This window comes from Macaca mulatta, chromosome 5 (assembly GCF_049350105.2).
Source record: "Macaca mulatta isolate MMU2019108-1 chromosome 5, T2T-MMU8v2.0, whole genome shotgun sequence".
NCBI classification, from domain to species: domain Eukaryota; kingdom Metazoa; phylum Chordata; class Mammalia; order Primates; family Cercopithecidae; genus Macaca; species Macaca mulatta.
In genome coordinates, this window is record NC_133410.1 from 193497674 (window position 1) to 193521554 (window position 23881).

The 23881-nt window shown below is 39.3% G+C and overlaps 1 long non-coding RNA gene across 9 annotated transcripts; it reads right to left on the bottom strand.

Moving 5' to 3' along the window:
* Positions 1-233: 233 nt before the first annotated feature.
* LOC144340885 (uncharacterized) lies at positions 234-21897 on the bottom strand. Of its 9 annotated transcripts, none has more exons than XR_013417416.1 (8): positions 21751-21897; positions 15493-15581; positions 13354-14513; positions 12966-13033; positions 10905-11081; positions 10042-10229; positions 865-967; positions 234-732 (listed from the first exon to the last, which is right to left on the bottom strand). It is a non-coding gene; the product is annotated as an uncharacterized LOC144340885 (long non-coding RNA). The 9 variants fall into 9 exon arrangements; XR_013417415.1 differs by having other exon boundaries at positions 21724-21869; XR_013417414.1 differs by having other exon boundaries at positions 21709-21869.
* Between the last annotated feature and the right edge of the window lie 1984 nt (positions 21898-23881).

Consider the following 23881-nt stretch of genomic DNA (forward strand, 5'->3'; position numbering starts at 1 on the left):
ATTTGTATGTGTCTTTCTTTCTCTTTCTTTCTTTCTTTCTTTCTTTTTTTTTAAATTTATTTATTATTATTATACTTTAAGTTGTAGGGTACATGTGCATAACGTGCAGGTTTGTTACATATGTATACTTGTGCCATGTTGCTGTGCTGCACCCATCAACTCGTCATTTACATCAGGTATAACTCCCAGTGCAATCCCTCCCCCCTCCCCCCTCCCCATGATAGGCCCCGGTGTGTGATGTTCCCCTTCCTGAGTCCGAGTGATCTCATTGTTCAGTTCCCACCTATGAGTGAGAACATGCGGTGTTTGGTTTTCTGTTCTTGTGATAGTTTGCTAAGAATGATGGATTCCAGCTGCATCCAAGTCCCTACAAAGGACTCAAACTCATCCCTTTTTATGGCTGCATAGTATTCCATGGTGTATATGTGCCACATTTTCTTAATCCAGTCTGTCACTGATGGACATTTGGGTTGATTCCAAGTCTTTGCTATTGTGAATAAAGCTGCAATAAACATACGTGTGCATGTGTCTTTATAGCAGCATAATTTATAATCCTCCAAAAGGTCCTTTAAATGCCTCACCAAGAAATACCTTAGGGAGAACAATCTTCGTGATTGGCCTTGAGTGGCTGCATCCTGCAAGGAGGCTCACGGGTCTCACTGCATCCCCATCAGTCACAGTGAAGATGGGTGAGTCTGAGGAGCAGGTAAAGCTTCCTTCCCAGGGCTTTGACTACCAATACAACAAATCGAGCATACATGAGAAAGAAATATCTAGAAACTGACTTTCAGTTTATTGATGAATAAAAACATTGTACTCTTTAAAAAATTAATACCTAAAATTAATCTTCCTTAGAAGCCTCACCTTTCTTGAGTCTCAAATTTCTTCCCTGTTCCAGAAAGAAGATGGACAATATGACTTCTGCCGTCCCCTTTAGTGCTAGCTTGCTGAGGATATGAATTCTCTTCTGGAAGTAACCAAAAAATAAAAATATAAATTAAAATAGTGCATATACACTAAGTAAACACATTGTCTTCAGATAGGCAGAAATGGAAATGTTCTGGGAATAAACCAACATCCTTCAGGATGTATGTAGTAAGTAAACGATTTAGCTACTGAGACAAATGACCTTTCCCTTAAGATTTCAAGTCGCTAGTTATTTTAGACCTTTGAAGTTGAAAGTACTATGTTAAAACTAAAAATACAAGTTACTGTGGAAATCAAAGGGGGACTTGGCATGTAAGTAGTTGTCCAATCTTAATACTTTTAATGGACCTTCTTGGTACAGATACCCTTGGCTATCTGCCCTGGCTGAGACAGCCACACTCCAAGCTTATCCTACTGGGTGACTAAATGCAATCCTGTGGGAAATAAAGTGGTCACAAAGTCCTTCTGCTTGTGGCTTGTCTAAACTTCCTCCCTACAGTTTAATGCACAGTATGTGGTCATCCTGGCTAGTAAGCCTAACCTGCCCAGATGGAAACAATCCAACATGGATTAGAAATTAGAAAGTGTGACTGCAAGCCCCTGGGCCGACAGGCCAAAGGAGTGGTTTACTTTGACATTCTGAGAGCCCAGAGTCCTCTCACAAGGTACATTGTACGTTCCTGGACTCCTAAACCTTTCTGAAATCCATTCGGTTCATCAAGAACTAACTGGGCAGTCATGACAAAGGTTACATAGTAAGAAGTGGAAAAGGTTTACTATGACTCACACCAAATAGGCTGTGATTTTCCTAGTAAGTAACATTGTTCCTTGCACATTAAATTATCCCATATTAATTTGTATGTCAATTTTTTTATTGCTGAAGTCATCCAGGCAAATTCTGAAATGGCGAATCTCTAGGAACAGAGACAAAATCACTGGCCGGTGGCTGGGGTAGGGGATTGACTATAAAGGCTGGGGAGGCGTTCTGCTTCTTGATTTTGAAAGTAGTTTACATTTATCAAATCCATTCAACTGTGTACCTAAAAGGGACGAATTTTATTGTATGTAAATTATACCTCCATACACCTGAGTTCAATTTTTTTAAAATCATATGTCAAAAAACACAAACCAGATGATCATCTTTGATCCAATTCTCTGGGTATTTTAAATACCCCATACACACAAAAAAACCCTGGTTAGAATCAGCATCTCGGCTGCTGACATCAGTATTAGACCAGAAGGACACCAGACAAATGACGCCTAACATTTGCAACCAGTGCTCTCATGAAGTCTCACTTAGATAAAACAATATTTTACCATCCACTACATGGAGTATATTCAGCAGTGGGTCACATAAGAAATTAGGCCAGAACACTAGATCAGAGTTATCTGGGACTCTAATGTGGAATTAGCTTAGTCTCCAAAACTCTAACATTTATTACCCTAAAATTCTGTCACAACTCTCAGGATGCATGAATAAAATGCTTGTTTATTTCTTTAGGCACTTTGATGAATGCCTCAATAGCATTTTCTTAATTGAATTATGATCAATCACTAATAATTTTTTCTATGTATAATACTTCAGAAATTTCAGTCTGCCTCAGTAGATTTTCCTCCAAGCTTTTCGATGCCAGCACTGCCAAACTTACAAATCTGAACTCACTGACTGGCTAAATGTATTAACAGGTCTCAGCATTCATAGGATATAACATGCTCTAAAAGAATTAGCATACGATTGTAGCATTTCATTCCTTATACTGAAAAGACAACTTTTATTACTAAAATCAAATATCTAAAATTATTTTCCTAGATAATATCTAAAATTCTTTTCTTACACTAAGAAATGCATTTTACATCTTAACCCAGTATAGACACACACACACACACACACACACACACACACACACACTGAGAAAAAAGGTTTCATTAAAAAAACATCCTTACTATATGAGGTGCACTCCGACATTCTGTTCTATTTTGCTTTTTTCTTAAATGCTGGTGATGACACATTAAATTGATTTTATGACCTACTAATGGATTCCAGCCCACTATTCAAAAAGCACTGCTTTAGGCCTTTGCATATGTTAGTGTCTCTGCTTGGAATATTGTTCACTTTTTTCCTCTCCTGGCCAACTCTTACCTGTCTGTCAAGATCCAGTTTAGAGTGTCTATCCATCTCCTGCTCCCTGGATTAGCACCCCTCTGTGTTCCCACAGCACCTCTGATATACCTGACACTCTATGTCAATCTCTTCACCGGTTTGTTGCCTCCTCTTGACAGTGAGACTCTAGAGGACAGTGATGGAGCTGCTCATCCATGGGTCCTCCCTGCCTAGGAGACAGTGCCCAGCATAGAGCAGACCTTCAATGAACAGCAGCTTAATGAGTAACTCATCTCTTCCAGTTTTCATCGGGGTAGATTGAGATGTCCAAGATTACGAAATCTGGCTGTCTCCTGAGGGAACGCCCACACTTTTCAGTAGCAGAGCCACCCAGAGGTGTCTCACTTTAGGCCAGAGCGCTTCTCTCCCCATTATGGTTTAGAGCAGCAATTTTCAAATTTTTTAATCTAAGAATTCTTTTACACTCTTAAAATTAATCAGGGGGACCCCAATCAGCACTGATGTATGTAGGAGAAAGTTATTTATATATAATTATTTACTGAGAAATCCAGAACATATACATTCATTCTGACTATCAATGTTTAGCAATATAAAAACTGTGTAATTTAAAACGTAAAATTACACAGCGCACTTTTCAGTAGTGTCATCACACGTCACTTCTGCACACTCCACTCCATGCTCATCAGAACGAGAGTGCAAATAACATCTTAGTAGTATTACAAAATAGTTTTGACCCCACAGGTCCCTGAAAGGGTCTCAAGGACTCCAAAAAGTCCTCAGATCAAACTTTGAGAACCACTGATTCCGAGCATTTAAGCTATAGACACTGCTGCTTAAGGGGCAGTGTCTATAAAAAAAGACCTCTGCTTTTATCACCTGGGTCTGGAACTGAGAGATAAGTATTATGTGAGTCAGCTTTATTATTGACAGAGCTCTTGGATAATATGGCATAATTGCATGGTAATAATGATCTTCTGAATATTGTCCCTCAAACTTATCATCTAGTCACGGTGCTAAAAACTGCAGCTCTCCCCCTAGAGGCAGGCTCCTGTGAAACTTTCGAGCCAGAAGGGCAGTCTGGAACGCAAGCACCCTGTGGGCAGTGGCTCCCAGGGCAGAGAAAGGGGCTGGGCTATGCTCTCCCACAGTGCAAATCAGAAATGTCACTCTTCTACTCCTGGGAGGAGAAAATAAGGAGGCAGAAGACAGAAGCCAAGAATGCTACGCTAGCGGGGCTCCCTCGACAAGGAAAAGAACATCAGGAATGGATAATAACAAGCTAGGCGCCATGGCTCACGCCTGTAATCCCAGCACTTTGGGAGGCCAAGGTGGGGGTATCACTTGAGGTCAGGGCTGGGCAACATGGTGAAACCCCATCTCTACTAAAAATACAAAAATTAGCCGGGCGTAGTGACAGGCACCCGTAGTCCCAGCTACTTGAGAGGTTGTAGCAGGAGAATCGCTTGAGCCTGGGAGGCAGAGGTTGCAGTAAGCTGAGATCACACCACTGCACTCCAGCCTGGGTGACAGAGCAAGACTCCGCATCAAAAAAAAAAAAAAAGTATGGATAATCACTATTACCCCATATGGCACTGAGCAGCAAGTCTGTTGTGTTACCTAAAATTACATATTTTAGCAGAGTACCAATTTTATGAAATTTTCCTGTCACTAAAAAAAAACCCTGCATAATTTGTGAACCTCTTTGTAAGAGTGAATACACGATACATTGAGGTATTATTTACACTCACAGAAATTGGTATCACATTTTAATACGGTAACATTCCCATATGTGAATGTCTGCTTGGACCACTGTTCACCTTTCTTCTCCTGGTTCATTCTTGCCTTCACCTGCAAGTGCTATGCTAACATGTTAAATAATTTTCTTAAAAATCTCAGATACTTGTCATCTATGTTAGGAATAATGTGTCTTCTTAAAGTAACTCCAGGTTAAAGAACTTCTACTTATAGGCATCAACTCAACAAAGACAAATCCTGGAATGGGGATGGAAATGATGGCTCATGTCTTAGCAAACTACCAGTACCTCTACTAGAACTGGGTACTTCTTTAACCAATATGAGCACAGTAAAGGTCAGAATTAGGTTGTTTTTCATAGTCAAGAGCACATTCTCCCAAGTTTTCTGTTCCTCAAATACTACATACAAGATTAAGCAGCATTACACGTAAACCATATCCCTTGAGCATATACATTCATGACATAGAGAGACACTAAATTAAAGTGTCTGATGAGTATTGTGAAGTCTTTCTTGCCAAAGAGAATGATTTTGTTGAATAGATACTCTTGGCCTAGAGAAGTGCTAAACTATTCCTGAGTTTTCCCAGCTGTCTCGCACTTACAGTGTTTCAGATAGCGAGACTTATGTAATTTCCATCCCAATAAATATATCTTAAAGGGAAGAGATGCCAGTGACATTAAATTACAGCACAGCTTGGATGTCAACGCCACAGGAAAGAGAAAAGATGGGAAAAGAAAGTGTCACCACTGAGCAAGGTTTTAAAAAGTAAAATTTCCCATGTACTTTAGACAAACGTCAATCTTTGGGCAACCAGAAAGAACTTAAGACATGCTGATCCAAAGGCCGTAGTCCAAATCTTTTTATAGATTCCTCAGAAAAACAACTTAGGATAGATAAGAGTTGTCAGTGTTTTTTGTAAAAAATAAAGTTACAGTGATTTTTAAATGAAGCAATAAGATGAAAATAAAAGACTAATACTCTTTAGAATAATGATTTATGAGTAAACCAAGGCAAAGCTTCATTTCAATTTGGAATAAAAATGATTATGAAGCTAAAATCCAAGAAATTGAACTCTAGGTTTCATACTACTTTTAAACATTTTCCTCTGCCAAATAAATAAAGGTTATTTTTTTCCCTCTTCCCTTTCCTTTCCCCTTTTGAGGGGTGATCTTTATGAAATGAAATGTCCTCTAAAGCTTACCTCCATTCTTTCCCGTCTTCTAACACAAGGAGTTTTAACAAATGTGGCTCACTCAGTTATTTTCTTCTGCCCAATCCCAGTACCCGGGTGTGTTTGCTTAGGTTTCAAGCTACTGCTAAATTTTTCAATTTCTTTCAGTGCTCCCACCCACTGGAAGTAGAAGTTGCTTAGCAGCAATAATATTAATTAAATACAGCAAAATTCCACTGTTTAATAACTGCATATATAATTTCCTACCCAAGTACAAATTTCAAAGTTAAGTGTCTTCACCGAATAAACTGAGAAACCCTAGACAGTGGGAAGACACAAGCATGCCTCATGTTGCCAAAGAAAATAAGAAAGACCTGACAAACTACTGGCTAAGCATTAGACAGACACATAGATAGAATCAATGTGCTTTTTCTCATGCAAAGAAAAAAATTAGATGCAAACTTTACATTTAAAACTGCATTGTTCCCCTTTAATCTGGCCACCATCCGAGTGGTGATCTGGATGTTAGAGAAGAGATGAATGGGAGACACTGGCAGGGATTGAAGCTTGGGGATGAATGTGGAAATGTAGAATGGATGTTTCTTTTTTTTGGCTTTGAGTTGACTGTTGTTTCTGTCTGTTTTTCAGAACTGATCCGAGAGGACAGGGAAGTCAGTGTGGGCGGCTCTGAGGAGCCCCCCTCTCTACAGCTGCGGCTCAGAGGATTACGGCGCTTCATCCACAAGGCAACATTGCACAAGTAGCCTTTGAACAAAAGTCATGGATACTATTAATGATATGGTAATCCTTAATCGAGCTACCTCCCAGTAGTGATTATACTGACATGGGAAGAATATCTAAGTCGTGGAGGCAGCCCACAACAACACTGTGTCATTGTTCACCCTGGGCTCGACCAGGACTAACTTCTACCAGCATCTCTAACGTCACCTTTCCCTTGATGCCTCCCCACAACCCCCGGCCCCAGCTCCCACTCCCACCCCATCATAGCAAAGAAGTAGCGAAGAAAACCCTGATCCTAAATCTGTTTTTAGATTTGTTTTTGCAAGTTCCCACACACATTTAGTGTCGTCTCAAAATTCACGCTGTCAACTGTCTCCAGGAATCATTTCCATCTGAGAACAAGACCACACAAAGGTTAGTTCGGTGGGTCTCGGCGAAGATGTTTTAATTGTCCGACAATAGATTCTTCCATCATTTGACTTGCAAATACTGTCCTCTTGCTCTCAGATAACATGTTCAGAATTAGACCATTTGTCAATAAATTTCCCGAAACTCCTTAATTATGATACTGAGATACAAGGGGTTTGCCATTTGCAAGACTCAATTACAATCCAGCAGGGAAAATCTTATGGCTCACCATACTGTGGGGCTCACCATTCTGTGGGACTCTCCAAAAGGCCAAACTTAATGTACTCATAGATGAGTCCCCTTAACATAAGGAAAGTGACCTTCATAAAGACGGAATATATCTATGATTTTTATGTAATTGTATGTGTGGGATAAACATGTTCAAATGACTTGTGGTAAATGTACTCATGAAGCTAAAGAAACTAGACCCTAACTACTACCCTGACCTAATTATTCTCTTTCATAGCTCATTCATATTTTTAAATAATGCCATTTCTCTGCCATTCAAAACAAACCTAAACAAAACCTATAACTCATATAATTTTATGGATACTCTCCCATATTCATGAGACCACATAGATGATCTTTGTAAACCCCACAATAAGCCATGCCAACACACAATGAAATTGGGATGTGGAAAAAGTCTGCTTTTTCTAACAAACATCTCTAGAGGAGATCATTGTTCTAAATCAGCTTTTCATTATTCTTTGCTAAAACAACAACAACAACAAAAAAAAAAAAACTGTTGGAAAATACACATATTTTTAGCAGAACTGCCATCTTTAATGAATGTGAGATGTATACATTTTATCCAATATGACTATAAAGAACAAACAATAATTGTATACATATAACATTAGTAGAGGCCACAGCCATAAACAGGTTCATATTGAACACTGGGATAATTTATCAAACATTTTAGAGCCACGAAACTAATGTACTGACTTCTATGTTAAAATTAATAATTAACTGGTTTCTGTTTGAAGGCCGGATTTGGGCAAAGACGGTAAGTGCAGAAACTTTCCCTCTTCATTTTACATACACTTTATATTTGGATATTTACGATAACCCTTTATTGCTTTCTAACTTAAAAGATAATAAAGCCGGGCGCAGTGGCTCACGCCTGTAATTCCAGCACTTTGGGAGGCCAAGGCGGGCGGATCACGAGGTCAGGAGATCGAGACCATCCTGGCTAACACGGTGAAATCCCGTCTCTACTAAAAATACGAAAAACTAGCCGGGCGTGGTGGCGGCGCCTGTAGTCCCAGCTACTCGGGAGGCTGAGGCGGGAGAATGGTGTGAACCCGGGAGGCGGAGCTTGCAGTGAGCCGAGATCGCGCCACTCACTCCAGCCTGGGAGACAGAACGAGACTCCGTCTCAAAAAACAACAACAACAACAAAAAAGATAATAAGTGACAAAAACACATGAAATGCTTGAAACGTCTGAATATCTTATCGTCTCTAAGTGGTTTTATTTTCTGAATTTATTCATATGAAAGTGCCACTGTGGCAACTTCACAGTCCCAGCAAAGTACAGAGTAAAAGTTTTGAGATTCTGGTTTATGTAAAAATTGGCTACACAAATTAATATATCACGTCAAATAAAAGCATAGAAGCTTTAACCTCATCTCATTTATCTACATACATCTTCCACTGCTGAGGGGAAGCACAGCTGATCATCACCTCACCTAAAAATTATTAAGCATAATTTTCTTTTCTTTTTGACGGAGTCTCACTCTGTGGCCCCGACTAGAGTGCAGTGGTGCAATCTCGGCTCACTGCGAGCTCCGCCTCCCGGGTTCACGCCATTCTCCTGCCTCAGCCTCCCAAGTATCTGAGACTACAAGTGCCTGCCACCACACCCACCTAATTTTTTGTATTTTTATCATAATTTTCATTACCTGGAACGTATAATGAGAAAAGTATTGGCTTTAGAGCCAAGCAAGCCAGGCCTCGCCACAGAAATGTTTTGTTCTGGCCAAGCACAGTGGCTCACACCTGTAATCCCAGCACTTGGGGAGGCCAAGGCAGGCAAATCACCTGAGGTCAGCAGTTTCAGACCAGCCTAGACAATACAAAAATTAGCCAGGCATGGTGGCGCACGCCTGTAGTCCCAGCTACTCGGGAGGCTGAGGCAGGAGAATAACTTGAACCGAGGATGCAGAGGTTGCAGTGAGCCGAGATCACACCACTGCATTCCAGCCTGGGGAACACAGCGAGACTCTGTCTCAAAAAAAAAAAAAAAAAATTTGTTCTGGATTCTATGTAGTTCAAAGATACACAACTATTTGCTTAAAGAAAGTAATAAATAAATACTTAAAATTCATATTTAATCTGGATGAGCTATTTTATTACAATATTCTTGCTTCGCTGGGTAATTGTCTAGCCTCCCGCAAACATTAGGCAAAATGATTCATAATCGACTGTCTTCAATTTATTAGTTAAATTAAACTTGTGAGGAAAATTCAAGTTTTCTATCACATTGTATAAATAGAGAAACAAAGGCACAGAGACCTGAGGAACTGATTTACTTGGGACAAAAGACTGAATCAATTTCTTTCTTCCATCATGCTGCCTACTCTAATTTTAAAAATTTGCTGTCTAATTCAAAGCTGTCCCATAGGAATACACTAAAAACTACATTCACAATTTTAAATTTGCTAATAGCACACTAAAAAAGATGCTTTTAAGTGGAATTAATTTTAATGATATATTTTATGTGGCCCAATATATCTAAAATATAATCATTTCAATATGTAATCAATATAAAAATCACTGATTTTAATATTCTTTTTTTAATACTAAGTCTAAATTGAATTCAGACTTAAAAAAATAGTAAGTAACCAGAAAACATAAGTGAGTTGCCTATAAAAGCTAAACCTTGCATTGCAAGCCACATTTCAAGTGTAACCTTACTTGTTGGCACAGTAATGGTAGCAGAGGCACAACTGCCCTTCCTGACTGTCCAGAAGGCAGGGTGGTATTGAGTACGTGGGCTCCGGGCAGGTGCAGTCTGGATTTGCACCCTGGCTCCGCCACTGCTAACTGGAGGACAATGGGCAAGTTGCTTTCTGTGTCCCAGCTTTCTCATATGTGAAGCAGGGCTGTCCTAAGAATGAAATGAGTTAGTATTTAGTGCCTGACAAGTAGTAGGCATTACATGTTAGCTATTGGTACTGCTGTTGTCAGAGAATGCACAAGAGTGCACAAGAGCTAATTATTATTTGTACCCTCCCCCCAATGAAAATTTGTAAGAAACTAGACATGCTAGATCTATAACAGGGTTTGTCGTGTGTTAAACTGTGTCCCCAAATGATACGTCAAAGTCCTTATCCCCAGCACCTCAGAATATGCCTTCATTTGAAAATAGGGTAGTTGGAGATGTTACTAGTTAAGACACAGTCATACTGGAGTAGGTTGAGCCCTCAATCTGAGAAGACTGGTGTCTTTATGAGAGCAAGGAAATTCGGACACAGAGACAGAGACGCGCGGTGTGCCATATGACAGCAGAGGCAAAGATGAGAGTGGCACAGCCACAGAACAAGGCTCACAGGGATTACCAGTCACCCTGAGAAGTAAAGAAAGGGCAGGGAAGGATTGTCCTGAGTCTCAGAGGGAGCGTGCCCCAGCTCACACCTTGATTTTGAACTTCCAGCCTCTGGAACTGTGAGAGAATACATTCCTGTCATTTTAAGCCACCCAGTTTGTGGTGCCCCATGATGGTAGCCCTCGGAAAGTAATACAGAGTTCTTCACCCAGAAGGAAGCACTCTGTCTCACCAACAGCCACGGTCCTGGATGGCTGACAACCTGGAGATTGCAGACCTCCAAAGAATTAAAGCAGGCTCTATAAAGTCTGGGTAGCCCCATCTTCCAAAGGCTGCTTCTCCAGTCCACACACACACTTTGGAAGGAGAATCCTGCTCTTGGATGTGGTATTCCTGGTGGGACAGCTGCCTATAAAATGAACGAGGTAAGTCACAAACCCAGCGAAATAATTCCATTGGTTTCTTGGTGATGAAACTAGTGTGAGCATGTCACAAAGTCTACCATTTGTTCTTAACGGACTTTGTCATCTTTTGCCACAGTTTTTTCAAACATCTTATTATGGTCAAAACATTAATTTTCATTCAGTTTTTTTATTTGTTTCTTTGTTTTAGAGACGGGGTCTCATGTGGTCACTCTGGCCAGAGTGCAGTAGCACAGTCATAGCTCACCGCAGCCTCAAACTGCGGGGCTCAAGTGATCCTCCTGCCTTAGCCTCCTGAGTTTAATTCAGTTTTTAAAAAGTTTTAGTATTTATGTGTATCCTTAAAAACTGGGGCACTAAAGGTAGGACTTACAAAGAAGTAAAATAAAAATAGTCTAAAGTGATATGGATTTTTATATTGTTAATACTCCTGGAACTGTTAACCATTCTATATACTCTTTTCTATAGTTCTTCTATAGACAGAACTGTCTCAACTTGACAGTTATGTTTCTTTTCCATTTCCATTTATATATATAAGAAATGAAGTTCTCAATCATATATGCAGATTTTGTGACAAAATTACAAAAAAATTCTCTAAAAGAAACATTTATTTTCACAATTCAGGAATGCTTGACTGTAAACACAAGTACTCATAAATGTTTATTGTATTGATTTTAATTTGATGATTATAAAGTAGACTCTAAAAATGAATTTATTACTTTAATGTTATTGCTTGTTAATTCTTCTTATTTACCAGGAAGACACATGCTTCTGTTACAGCATCTTCTTAAGTCATACTAAGTGGCTGCCTCAAATCTCCATTAATATTGATAAGAATAAAAACTGCTTCAAGCAGAATTTTACACTTAGAGAGAACCTTGGAGATCTTTTGAGCTAAACTTTTCATTTTACAGATGAGAAAACCTGAGCAAGGGGATATTAAGGATTTGACGAGGGGCGTGTCATTATGAAATGAAAAGCCAAGCTATAACTCTTGTCATCCAAGTCTCCGAACACCCAGTTCAGGGGCCTTTACACCACACCACCAAGCAATGAGTACCATCCTTCTCTCTGGCAGACGAGATGGACAGATGGCAATCCATCAGTGAACTTAAGCGGAATTGAGGAAAACGGTCTCTACCATTAAATTAAATAACACATGTCAAGCTCTTAGCAGGGCATGGGGCACATAATAAACGCTTATTAAAGGGAACAATTATTTCTGTTGTTGTATAATTCAGAAATGCAATGTGAAATAGTGGAAACTCTTGGAGACTTTCAAATCAGATGGACCTAGGTTTAGCTGGCAGTGTGCACTCACTGACTTCTGTAACCTGCGCAACTCACTTAATCTTCCTATGTATCTGTTTTCTCACAGGCAAAAATGGAATAATAATGAGTTTGGGTATGTAAAATATCAGATAAGTAGAGGCATTTGTTTATGTTAACAACGAAATTACAATCTGTCATTTTATGTGTTGAGTCAATAACATAAAGAATTCAAAGAGATGTGACCTGTCATTTACATGTATCCACCTGAAACTGAGGGGAATAGGCCAGGCTCATGTCGGCTCTATGGTTAGTGCCCCACCTCTCTCTTTCCACCCTGCCACTTTCCTTTGGCACTGACACTTGGGCCTCAGTGCCTCTACCCTGCTGCCTTCTGGAAGTTCAGGAAACTCCCTTCAGAACAACTTGCTTGCATTTCTCTTTCCCTACAAGCCCCATATATAAACAAATAAACAGGCCAGGCGCGGTAATCCCAGCACTTTAGGAGGCCGAGGTAGGCAGATCACCCGAGGTCAAGAGTTCAAGACCAGATTGGGCAACATGGTGAAATTCCGTCTCTACTAAAAATATAAAAAACTTACCTGGGCATCGTGGCTCGTGCCTGTAATCCCAGCTACTCGGGAGGCTAAGGCAGGAGGATCGCTTGAACCTGGAAGGCAGAGGTTACAGTAAGCCGAGATCGTGCCACTGCAGTTCAGCCTGGGCGACAGAGCAAGACTCTGTCTCAAAAAACAAACAAATAAACAAAACCAAACAAAGCAAACAACCCCTGCCCCTGCTTCATTTCATTCTCTCAGGCACCTGATCTTGACCTCCTAAAATAAAGGCTAATACTTAGATGAATAACGTATTCAACTAAGGTAGCATTCCCATGCTCTGTGGAATGCTAGCCTCTAAGATGCTCCATGAGAGAAGGTCAAGTAAGCTTGGGAAATGCTACGGAATAATTGCACGGTGGGAGATGCTCACCTTTAGGTAAGGCCTACTGGTATCTCCTCAGCACTCCTGGTTCTTTTTCACTTCGAGGGCTTTCTACTGCCAGCACCTGCGACTCTGTCTGAGGACATTCTCTGACTTGCAGCATGCTCTTCTCATGCCCTTTAGGCCAAACCAGGTTGCTAACTTCCACCCTGCTATCAAGAACTAACAGAAAACATGGGTGGGTTTCGTGGCTAAAGAGATAATCATGAGATTTGGAGGATGGTCCAGGAGGCATATGGGATGAAGATAGTTATATTCTGAAACTGCTCTGGGAAAAAAAGTATCTTTAGGAAGAAGCAGCCCATCTTTCAATGGCTTCAGCCCAACTCATCAGATGCCTGGGACTGCAACATGCCTTAAAGTACTCGAGGAACAAAATGGTCAATACTGATCAGAATTTTAAATGCTTAAGCCTTGAACTACCCTATAAAATCCATGAAAAGATTTTAGAAAAGAGTAAAAATTTGGGTTCCCAGATAGAAAAATACAGATTGAGTATTTCAGAAAGCATTCTTACTCTGCCTTTAACACAACCATTGGCAATGGGTGTGTACTCTACTGTCCAGGCAGACTCCTCTGGAAAGAAAGTAGAAAGATGTCTCGTAATTGGGAGGTGAGTGAGGGGGTAAAAGGTCAGTGTGTGGGGGAATGTTTAGTGCAACTGGGGACTAAATACCGGTCATCTCCAGGACTTGACTTTTGTCACTTACTGCAATTTTCTTCCCAACTCTGCAAACACAGTTCACATGCCTCGTTTGTCACCTCAGTCACACATTATCCTCCCACGTCCACTATTCAGGTTCTAAGACATTAAATAGTTTCAAATGCATTGCCGTAGTTCATCATGTAAAAATTCTACCCTTTTGTTAACAATGTTTTTTCAAAAATCCCTCGTCACTTAGAAAATATTAATAAGTAAGATACCAGGCAATAAAGAGAAAATTTAAATAATCCTAGTACTTTTAGGGGTACATTCTCTGTATTAAAAACAAGAATAAAAAAATTACGAAGACATGAGAAAATGTGGAAAAGGAGTGCTAAGAATCCAACATGGCCATGAACTGGGGGTTTCTGACATTTCCATCTTCATCAAGGGGATTCTGTCAAGTAGTAAGTCAAACTCTTCATCAGTAATCTCCACACCAAACCTGAAACAAATAGCAGTTAGCATCAGTCACCCCCCAAGTTCACATTTGGGTCACCCATATCCACAATACCCTAAGCATATGGCTGCCATTAAAGCTTTGTGACTGCTGCAGTCCTCAAGATCAAGAGCACCACGTGAATATCAGAGGTTAATCAGGGCTTTCATCGCTTCAGCTTTTCTCAAAGAAAGAGATTCTACCACAGAACCCCTGCATCGGTGGGGCACAGAAACAGAAACACCGGCATGCGGAATTGTGTGCAATTGTCCTCTATAAAAAGTTATTCATTACACTAAAACACTGGTATTGCTTAAACAAGTTAACTCTGAAAAGCCTTTCAACTGGGCTGCTTAGCATGAAAGAAAAGGTGGAGAAAAAAATGCCTTTCGAAAAACAGCTTCCTAATACTCTTGCAAAGCATTTCATAATGGCTTTAAAGACATTTTGCATACAAATATTTTAAAAGTGGCAGTGTTTATTCATCAGCAAGAAAGTGTTTTCATCTCTCAAGAACAATCAAAACATAATCCGTGAATCACTGGCATAAATAAGAATTACTTAAGCAATAATAATGAACAAGGCATTCATTCATCATTTTGCAAAGCTGATAAAACCCAGCTGACTTTTGGAAAAGAGGGGAATATATTTTCTTTTGACAATGCAATGACAGAATAACATCAAAAAGGCTCTTTTTCCATTTTCATTATTACTTCCTTAATAATTATAAAAAGGCAAAATATTTATATGGTCTGCAGAGAAACCAGAGTATACTTTCTTAGTAATTATCAAACAACACATAGACATCATCAACAACAACACGACAAACAAAAATGGCTTTTTTTCCTAAGCTGCAAATAAGTTATCACATATTTGTATTTCAGAAGTACTTGAATTTAAACAGTATCTCAGGGACTTTGCAGTTGGGTATCCTTTTTTTCATTTGTATAAAATTAGAAAAAGAAAGAGTAATTTAATGTTATACCTGTACAGTGTTTATCTTACTCCCTTTTATTCTCTTTATCATTTCTTCGCAATGAAGTTACCAGGACTAATGGAGAAATCCTTGGTATTCTGCATCAGAAATGAAAATTAATTCTTAGGTTTTATTTGGATTTAAACCCTTAAACTCAGTACTTTAAAAGGAAACAAACATTTTGTATAGGCATATTGGAGAAAAAAAAAAAGATTAAAAGTCAAGAAATCCGAATCTAGTTTATATCCACCATTCCACAGCTATGAAATCATGGAAAATCACTCAACTTTTACATTTCAGTTATAAAAGTGGTCTCAAAGGTCTGTGAGTGCTCTGTATCTTACTGAGTGGTTATGTGATAGTGAGATAATGATAACAAAAGTGCCTGGAAAAATATCACATAAATATTGTGTATTACTATTTTTGATGTAGAAAACAGGTTAAAAAAGGCCTCAAACATACTAAAAAAGATTGTTCAAACCTAACAGTAACACAAGCCCTTTTTCTCAAGAGCCTATCTTGGTGAGTGGCAATATGGTGTAGTGGAGACGGCACGGGCTTTGGGTTAATTGGACCAACGTTTGAATCCCAGCTCTGTCATTCAGTAGCTATGTGTGGCCTTGGGCAATTTCCTTAATTCCCTGAGCCTCGGTTTTCATCTGTATAATAAGAAAGGCTATTTTGAAAATCGATTAAGTAAATAAATATGCATATACTCTCTTTAATGTAAAATGTATTTTTTTTAACAGTGAAACTACCTTCACTGTATTGGATAAAATGAGGCTTTCCCTAACCACTAAAATTAGTCTCCCACCTCAGTGTCCGGTCTCTATCTTATCACACTGCTATTATTATCTTATCTCTCTTACCACTGTCTGAAATTATTTTATTGGTTTACTGACTACTTGGTTATTGTCTGTCTTTTGTCTCCACTTCTTGTGTAAACTCCATGAAAACAGGTTTAGTACAACTGGGGACTAACACCAGTCATCTCCAGGACTTGACTTCACCATTCCATTCGCCTGTTCACCATTGTACCCCTAGAATCTGTAACGACAACCAGAAGGTACTCAATATATATTTAGTCAATGAACAAATGACTAACTCATTTCTTTTTTTTTTTGAGACGGAGTCTCGCTGTGTCGCCCAGGCTGGAGTGCAGTGGCGCGATCTCGGCTCACTGCAAGCTCCGCCCCCTGGGTTCACGCCATTCTCTCGACTCAGCCTCCCAAGTAGCTGGGACTACAGGCGCCCGCTACCACGCCCGGCTAATTTTTTTTTTTTTTGTATTTTTAGTAGAGACGGGGTTTCACCGTGTTAGCCAGGATAGTCTCGATCTCCTGACCTCGTGATCCACCCGCCTCGGCCTCCCAAAGTGCTGGGATTACAGGCTTGAGCCACCGCGCCCGGCCAACTCATTTCTATTGTAAGGGTGTATGTACTTGAGAAAAGAGGAAGTTTTATTATGTGAAATAAGGCATATGTTAATTAGTTTAAGCCATTACACAATATGTACATATTTCAAAACATGTTGTATATGATATATACAATTTTATGTCAACTTAAAAAAGAATAAAGAAATAATAACAACATAAAGAGGAGCTTTTATGTATTTATTTGTATATATTCCTGGGGTACAAGTGCAATTTTGCTACATGGATATATTGTGTTGTGGTGACGTCAGGGCCTTCAGTGCATCACTGGAACAACACACGCTGTATCCACCAAGTAGCCCCCGATCCTCCACCCTGCCTCCCACCCCCTCAGTCCCCACCCTCTGAGTCTCCACTGTCCATCATTCCACATGCTACATCCATGTGGACACATTTTTTTAGCTTCCACTTATTAGTGAAAACGTGTGGTATTTGTCTTTCTGTGTCTGAGTTGTTTCACTTAAGCTAATGGCCTCCAGGTTCATTCATGTTGCTGCAAAAGACATGATTTCATTCTTTTTTTAAAAGCTGAATAGTATTCCACTGTGTATATATACCATATTTTCTTTATCTAATCCTCTGTTGATAGACACTTAGGTTGATTCCATATCTTTATTATTGTGAATAGTGCTGCCATAAACATACCAGTAGAGAATGTGTGCTTTGAAGAGATTGAAAAAGGTTTGAAATAAGCACAGTGGAGAATGGAATATAGAGTTGACTAATAAAACATAGTGGGGATTGACAAGAAATTGACAGGAAATACTAGGAATCCAGGTGAAGCTGGTGACAATGAATTTACAGTAATGTAAGCCTACTCAGTAGTATGATATTCCCCAGCAGCACTAAGCAGCCTGGGTGCAGGTGAAGACAAGATGAGCAGTTGGGCACATCTAGGTTTGAGAATGTGTCAAAAGACAACAAAGCAAGGGAGTCTAGGATATTGACCAAAAAATGACTCATAGAAAAATAGAATCTAAACTGTGCTCCAGCTTAGAGAGGGAAGAGAGAACATGTGTGCAGGGATAGAACTGGGAAACAGCAGGAAGGTCAGTGGACTAGAACAGATAGGAGATAATAGGAATGGGCTCAATTCATGATTTCTTAGGTGTAGTTATTTTGGATATCACAGTTCATCTCAGACTCCCAAGAGAGTTTACATTCTAAGTAACCCCCAAAGACCTCCTTCACTTAGAAGGTAAATATAATAGCAAAAACTAAAATTTACTGGGAATTTCATATGTTCTTAGCACTATGCCAGACATTTTACATGCATTGTCCCCATTTAACCCTACCAATATCAATTATTATCATTCCCAACACTGTTCTAATAGTGTCAGTGAGATCTCTGAGGTGACTGCGGGCGAAGAAAGTTAAAGGGAAATAGTCTGGAAATCGCACTAAAGAGTGAGGCAAATGAGCAGCTTCCTCCTGAAAAAGGAAGTAATGTCCTGGACAAAAAGCCAGTTTGTGATTAAACTAGATCATAGTATTTAAAATGGTGGAGGATGGAGAAGAGTTTGTGCCTCTGGGTTGGGAATTCTGGAGGGTACAGTTGGAGGATTTTACAACAAGGGGAAGCGTAAGAGTTTGGAGGAGTGAACAAGAAACCCAGATGAACATTAGGGTAAGAGAATTCTGAAAGGGTATATAGGCTAGACAACTGGGGGTGGAGGTTACATTACAGGTAGTATAATAAGGAAAATTAGTATGAGGCCAGATGGATTAAGATTATAAAAGAAACCTCAAACATAAGTATCTAGGCCATATTTTTAGCTCATCACTCACCGTCTCTACAGGTAGAGGTAAGTAGCTTAAGTTTTCAGCTATAATGATAATAGCAAACATTTATTGACTGCTTACTACATGCCATACACATTACCTGTATTTCTATAATCCTTACAACAACACTATGAGGTAAATGTACTATATATTATCTCCGTTGTACAGTGAAACCTTACATAGTTATTACCTGGTAGAGCTTGGATTTGAACCTTGCCAACTGTCTCTGGAAACCTCCAGATGACCATTTTATTATTCTCACTGCTTGAGCAGGGCTGCCATTTCTCTTCCTACAATTCTCTTTACCATGTTGCACACTTTCTCTAGCAGATTTCTCCACAATCCTTCCACAGAAACTTAAATATTAATGTACGATAAGATTATGACAAAGTCAATACACTCAAAGCTAACCTTTAGACAGTACTCCGTAAGTGGATTTTGAAATCAGGATAGTTCATCTCAGACTTTATCCAAGACAGCTTACATTCTTAAGTATCCCAAAGACCTCCTTCACTTAGAAGGTAGTCTTAAGGCCTATGTCCCAAAGATAGTATTTTAGGACAGATCCAGTGTGTTTAAGAAATTATCTGTCACACAATAAATTTGATCTGCCCTCAGAGAGGAAATTAGCTTCTGATATTTCTCCCCAAGGACAAAAAAATAAGTTACTGTCAGGCTTATTTTAAATTCCATAACAGAAAATATATTGGGTTTTTAAAATTAGTTCCATACATTTTTCTGTCTGTATATAGCAAATAAACAAGCAAAATAGCTTTCATAGACATAAAATAAGTAGGAATCCCATTATAGAAATTCTCCTTTTCTGTTATTTAAGTTTCAAAATATCAAAGCATAGTATTTGTATATAGAATCCAAGAAGAAATTAAAAATAAATAATCTAGAAAAAAACCCACAGTTGGATTCTTACTATCTTAATACTGATTTAGCAATCACATGTTGATTTTAGTGGGTGAAATTTCCAAGGAACCTAAAAGTCTAAAAGACTTAGGTAGAAAAGATGCGGCCTTACATTTAATAAAGCTCCTTTATTTACTCCTACAGGTAACTACAATGGGAAGGCTTACAATCGAAGTGTCTATGTATTAATGACTTTAGACCTCTTTGTTCAGGACTTTGTAATTTTTACTAAATGACGTATTCTTCAAAAACAAAAAAAAATCTATATTGGCTAAATATATTTTTGTAATTATGTGTTTTAGAAATAATACTATGTCTACTGTTATAAATCTGGGTTTGTTTCATTGCATTTTAGCATTAATTTTTCAACCAAATTCCTAAACAGAACCATCTATTTTCTTCACAAATCTGTGTTTAATTGGATACTTAAATTATTTTAGTATGCAATGAAATCACATGTAATATTCAAAAAGTATTTCAGGATGATATTCTTATCCTCTTTTTAAAAAGTACAATGTTTAGAGCTTGTTTTTAAAGACTTTAATTTCTTACATCAACATCTTTTCCAATAGATTACTTTATCTTTAAAATACAGACCAGGATATATAGTGCAGGAAAAACAGTATTTTTCATCACCTCTGTTCCCTTCATTACTGTCAAAATCTTTAATATCATATTCCCTCAGAAAATATCTGGGTATTATTATAAAATAAGTTCTCAAACTCTGGTAAAAGTATCCTTAGCCTATACTTCAAAATGGAGAAATAATCCAGCCTTTAACTAATTTTCCAGGAATTTACTTTTCCAACATTAGACATTAAAAGCACATAAAAAAAATTTGATCAAACCCAGGGTGATGATAAAAACCATTAATCCTGATCATATATGCCAGATCTCTTGGTATATGACATACTCATTACCCATCCTGAGTAATATGTCTTGTCTTTTCTCCACCTTGTACTCCAAAGTCAGGCTGAAATTACCCTAGGAGATCCATGGGCTTGAAAGGCTCCAGAAGGGCCAGGTGGGGCTGAGCCTGAGATATAAGAATTATTAGTGTGATCCTGGTATTATGAACCACAAGTGGCCCAGCGTCATCCCAAATCTCCAGAGGTCCTCCCAACTGAGAGATCTCTCTTTTGAGCCATATCACCTTGTGATCTCCCTTTCTCTTTTTCTCTTTCTTTATCTTTCTTTCCCTACAACTGCCTTTCCTATATTGTACACTTATATTGTATCTCTCTCTCTTTCTCTTTCTCTGTATAGATAATATCTCTGTATCTACAGTGTCTGTCTCTATATGGATGTGTTGTGGTTTTTTTTTATCAGACTATCCTCAAAGAAAAGGATATTTGTCATCATAGAACAGTCATTTATATTAATCAAAATAAACATAAGTGAAGGGCTTTGAATAATAACTTCAATGACTTTTTTAAAAAAGAATTTCTTAACATGGGTAATAAAGTGAGGAGTCCTGGGTTTGAGTCCTTAGTTCTGCTACTTACTAGATGTGAGGCTTTAGAAAGTCTCGTAAGCTCTCACAGATTGTTTCTTCATTTTTAAAATGCACAGGATAATCACAATTAGGCTACCAACCAACAAGATTATTTCTAGATTCAAGCTCGTTAATGAACACATAGATTACTCTATAAACTCTAAATTCTTAATGTCACACATTCATAGTATCAACAATACAACTGGGTAAAGTTTGTATTTACTTCTATGCTAGGACTGAAAAAGGTGAATGGTTCGTTTCCTCACACTACCTTTGCATTCCTTGTTCCTCCAGACACAGTGAAACTCGGTTTCTGCAGAATTTGATTTTATTTGAGTTACTAGGGAACAAAGCAATTAGACAATGAATAATAGCTCAAGATAGGCTAAAGCTGAAGATTTCTGCAAAGGAATGAAGAGGAAACGTTTTGATCCTGAGCAGGTGTTCTCCCTAGATTGCTTAACGTGAGGTTGATTGACTTTTGGAAACAAGACTTGTTCCCAGGTGGGTAAGCCTTGGGACCATAGGTTTTTCAGGATTTTTAAGGTCACATGGAACGGGAGGGGGTTAGGGAAATTTCCCAAGCATTTACGGGACCTGGGGGAATCTCACGTTGAAGAAGGTAGTTACTGCACGCACGCAAGCCCGTTTCCTGATGCAGGCGGTGGACAGCTCCCGTCTGAGCCTGCAAGTCTGCAGGGAGCTGCAGATGGCGGAGGGGTGCCCGGAGTCCTCCGGGAGACGGCTTGGGGAGCGGCCGCAGGGCACGCCGGGAAAAGCGCGGGGCATGCTGGGAAGGCAACCCGGGAAGGGTGGGACCCTGGGGCCTGGTGAGGAGCTAAGTGGCCAAGTAGAGGTGCGTTTAGTTATCTCAGAAGTCCGTTGCCCTCGTGGTGTCCATTCCTTAACTGTTCTCCCAAGACAAGACAGCCTGAGTTGTTTACAGCCAGCAGCTCTTCCCGTCTGAGAGCAGTGTCTCCCGTTGGGTTTCCCCAGTGCCTCACCTTGGTCCAGATGTCGGAAGGGGACCGTTTCCTGTCACCTCTTCGCACTGTTCTAGGTGTTAACAAACACCCAGCTCTGCCCCTACTGACTTTCCTCATCCTACTCTTTTAATTCTTTTCTGCCTGGCCTCTAATTTTACAATACTATGGGGAGAAATGACTCTGAAGTTTTACTTAAGCCTGAAATGTATAAGACAAGCCTTCAAAAGTTTCCAAAATCATAAATACTTGTAAGTTTTTCCAGCTTAGGAAATTCTTCTTTTTTTTTTTTTTTTTTTTTTTTTTGAGACAGAGTCTCACGCTGTTACCCAGGCTGGAGTGCAGTGGCGCGATCTCGGCTCACTGCAAGCTCCGCCTCCCGGGTTCACGCCATTCTCCTGCCTCAGCCTCCTGAGTAGCTGGGACTACAGGCGCCCGCCACCGCGCCCGGCTCATTTTTTGTATTTTTAGTAGAGACGGGGTTTCACTGTGGTCTCGATCTCCTGACCTTGTGATCCGCCCGCCTCGGCCTCCCAAAGTGCTGGGATTACAGGCTTGAGCCACCGCGCCCGGCAGGAAATTCTTCTTATGCTTACATTAATTTGGGACAGGGCCCCAGCTCTATGTGAGTGGACTGTTTATGACATCCTATTAAATAGAATTCTATCTACCTGACTGCCATATGCAAACAGACGGAAACATAGCTTCTGTGTGATTTTGTACACAACAAAAGATTTACACTTCTTTTTATTTTTGAGACAGAGTTTCGCTCTTGTTGTCCTGGCTGGATGGAGTGCAGTGGCGCGATCTCTGATCACCGAAACCTCCGCCTCCCGGGTTGAAGCAATTCTCCTGCCTCAGCCTTCTGAGTAGCTGGGATTACAGGCATGCGCCACCACGCCCAGCTAATTTTGTATTTTTAGTAGAGATGGGGTTTCACCATGTTGGTCAGGCTGGTCTCGAACTCCCGACCTCAGGTGATCTGCCCACTTCGGCCTGCCAAAGTGCTGGAATTACAGGCGTGGGCCACCGTGCTCAGCCTACACTTTTTTTTCTTTTTCTTTTTGGTATGGCTGCGGCTGAGATTTTACAATGCCCTGGATAGCTTCTTGGTCTGATTTCATGTAAGAGTTTTTCCTAAATGATAAGTGGAAGAATATCCAAAATCCCAGGTGAAATTGTCATTACTGTATGTTTCACATGTAACCTAGTCTACTTACTTCAAAAGTTACAGCAGTTGGGCCCATCTATGCAGGTTGACTATTGCAGTCAAGTTAGACAGCTTCCAAATTCTGCTGTTTTCTAAAGACTTGATTTAAAATATGCTGTTCATGTATTTCAATACATATTTGTAAAATTTTATTGCTCTCCCTTTCCTCTTAGTGCTTTGTGAGTCTCTCCTTGGAAGGACTGTCTTTAAATTGAAGCAATTAGAGTTACTTTATGAGATTTACCCAAATATAAGAGCTGAAGAGAATAATTCAAATTGATCAGAAGAAAATACTCAATTACTGAAAAATATCAATTACATCAATAGGTAAGTTATGGATTATATCTAATATCCAGTTTTGAGCTAATAAAGTATAATACACTTCTATAATTATCACCTTTTAAAAATTCACCACTCATGTCAATTTAAGATAAACATTCTTTAAATGAAATTGAAACTCTTACTTTGGGATCACCATTTCATAGATACAGACATCTGTGTATAGATTACTTCAATGTTAAGTTTTACTGCAAATTATAAAATTTTTCTTTTTTTAACCTATGTATTATGTTTCTTC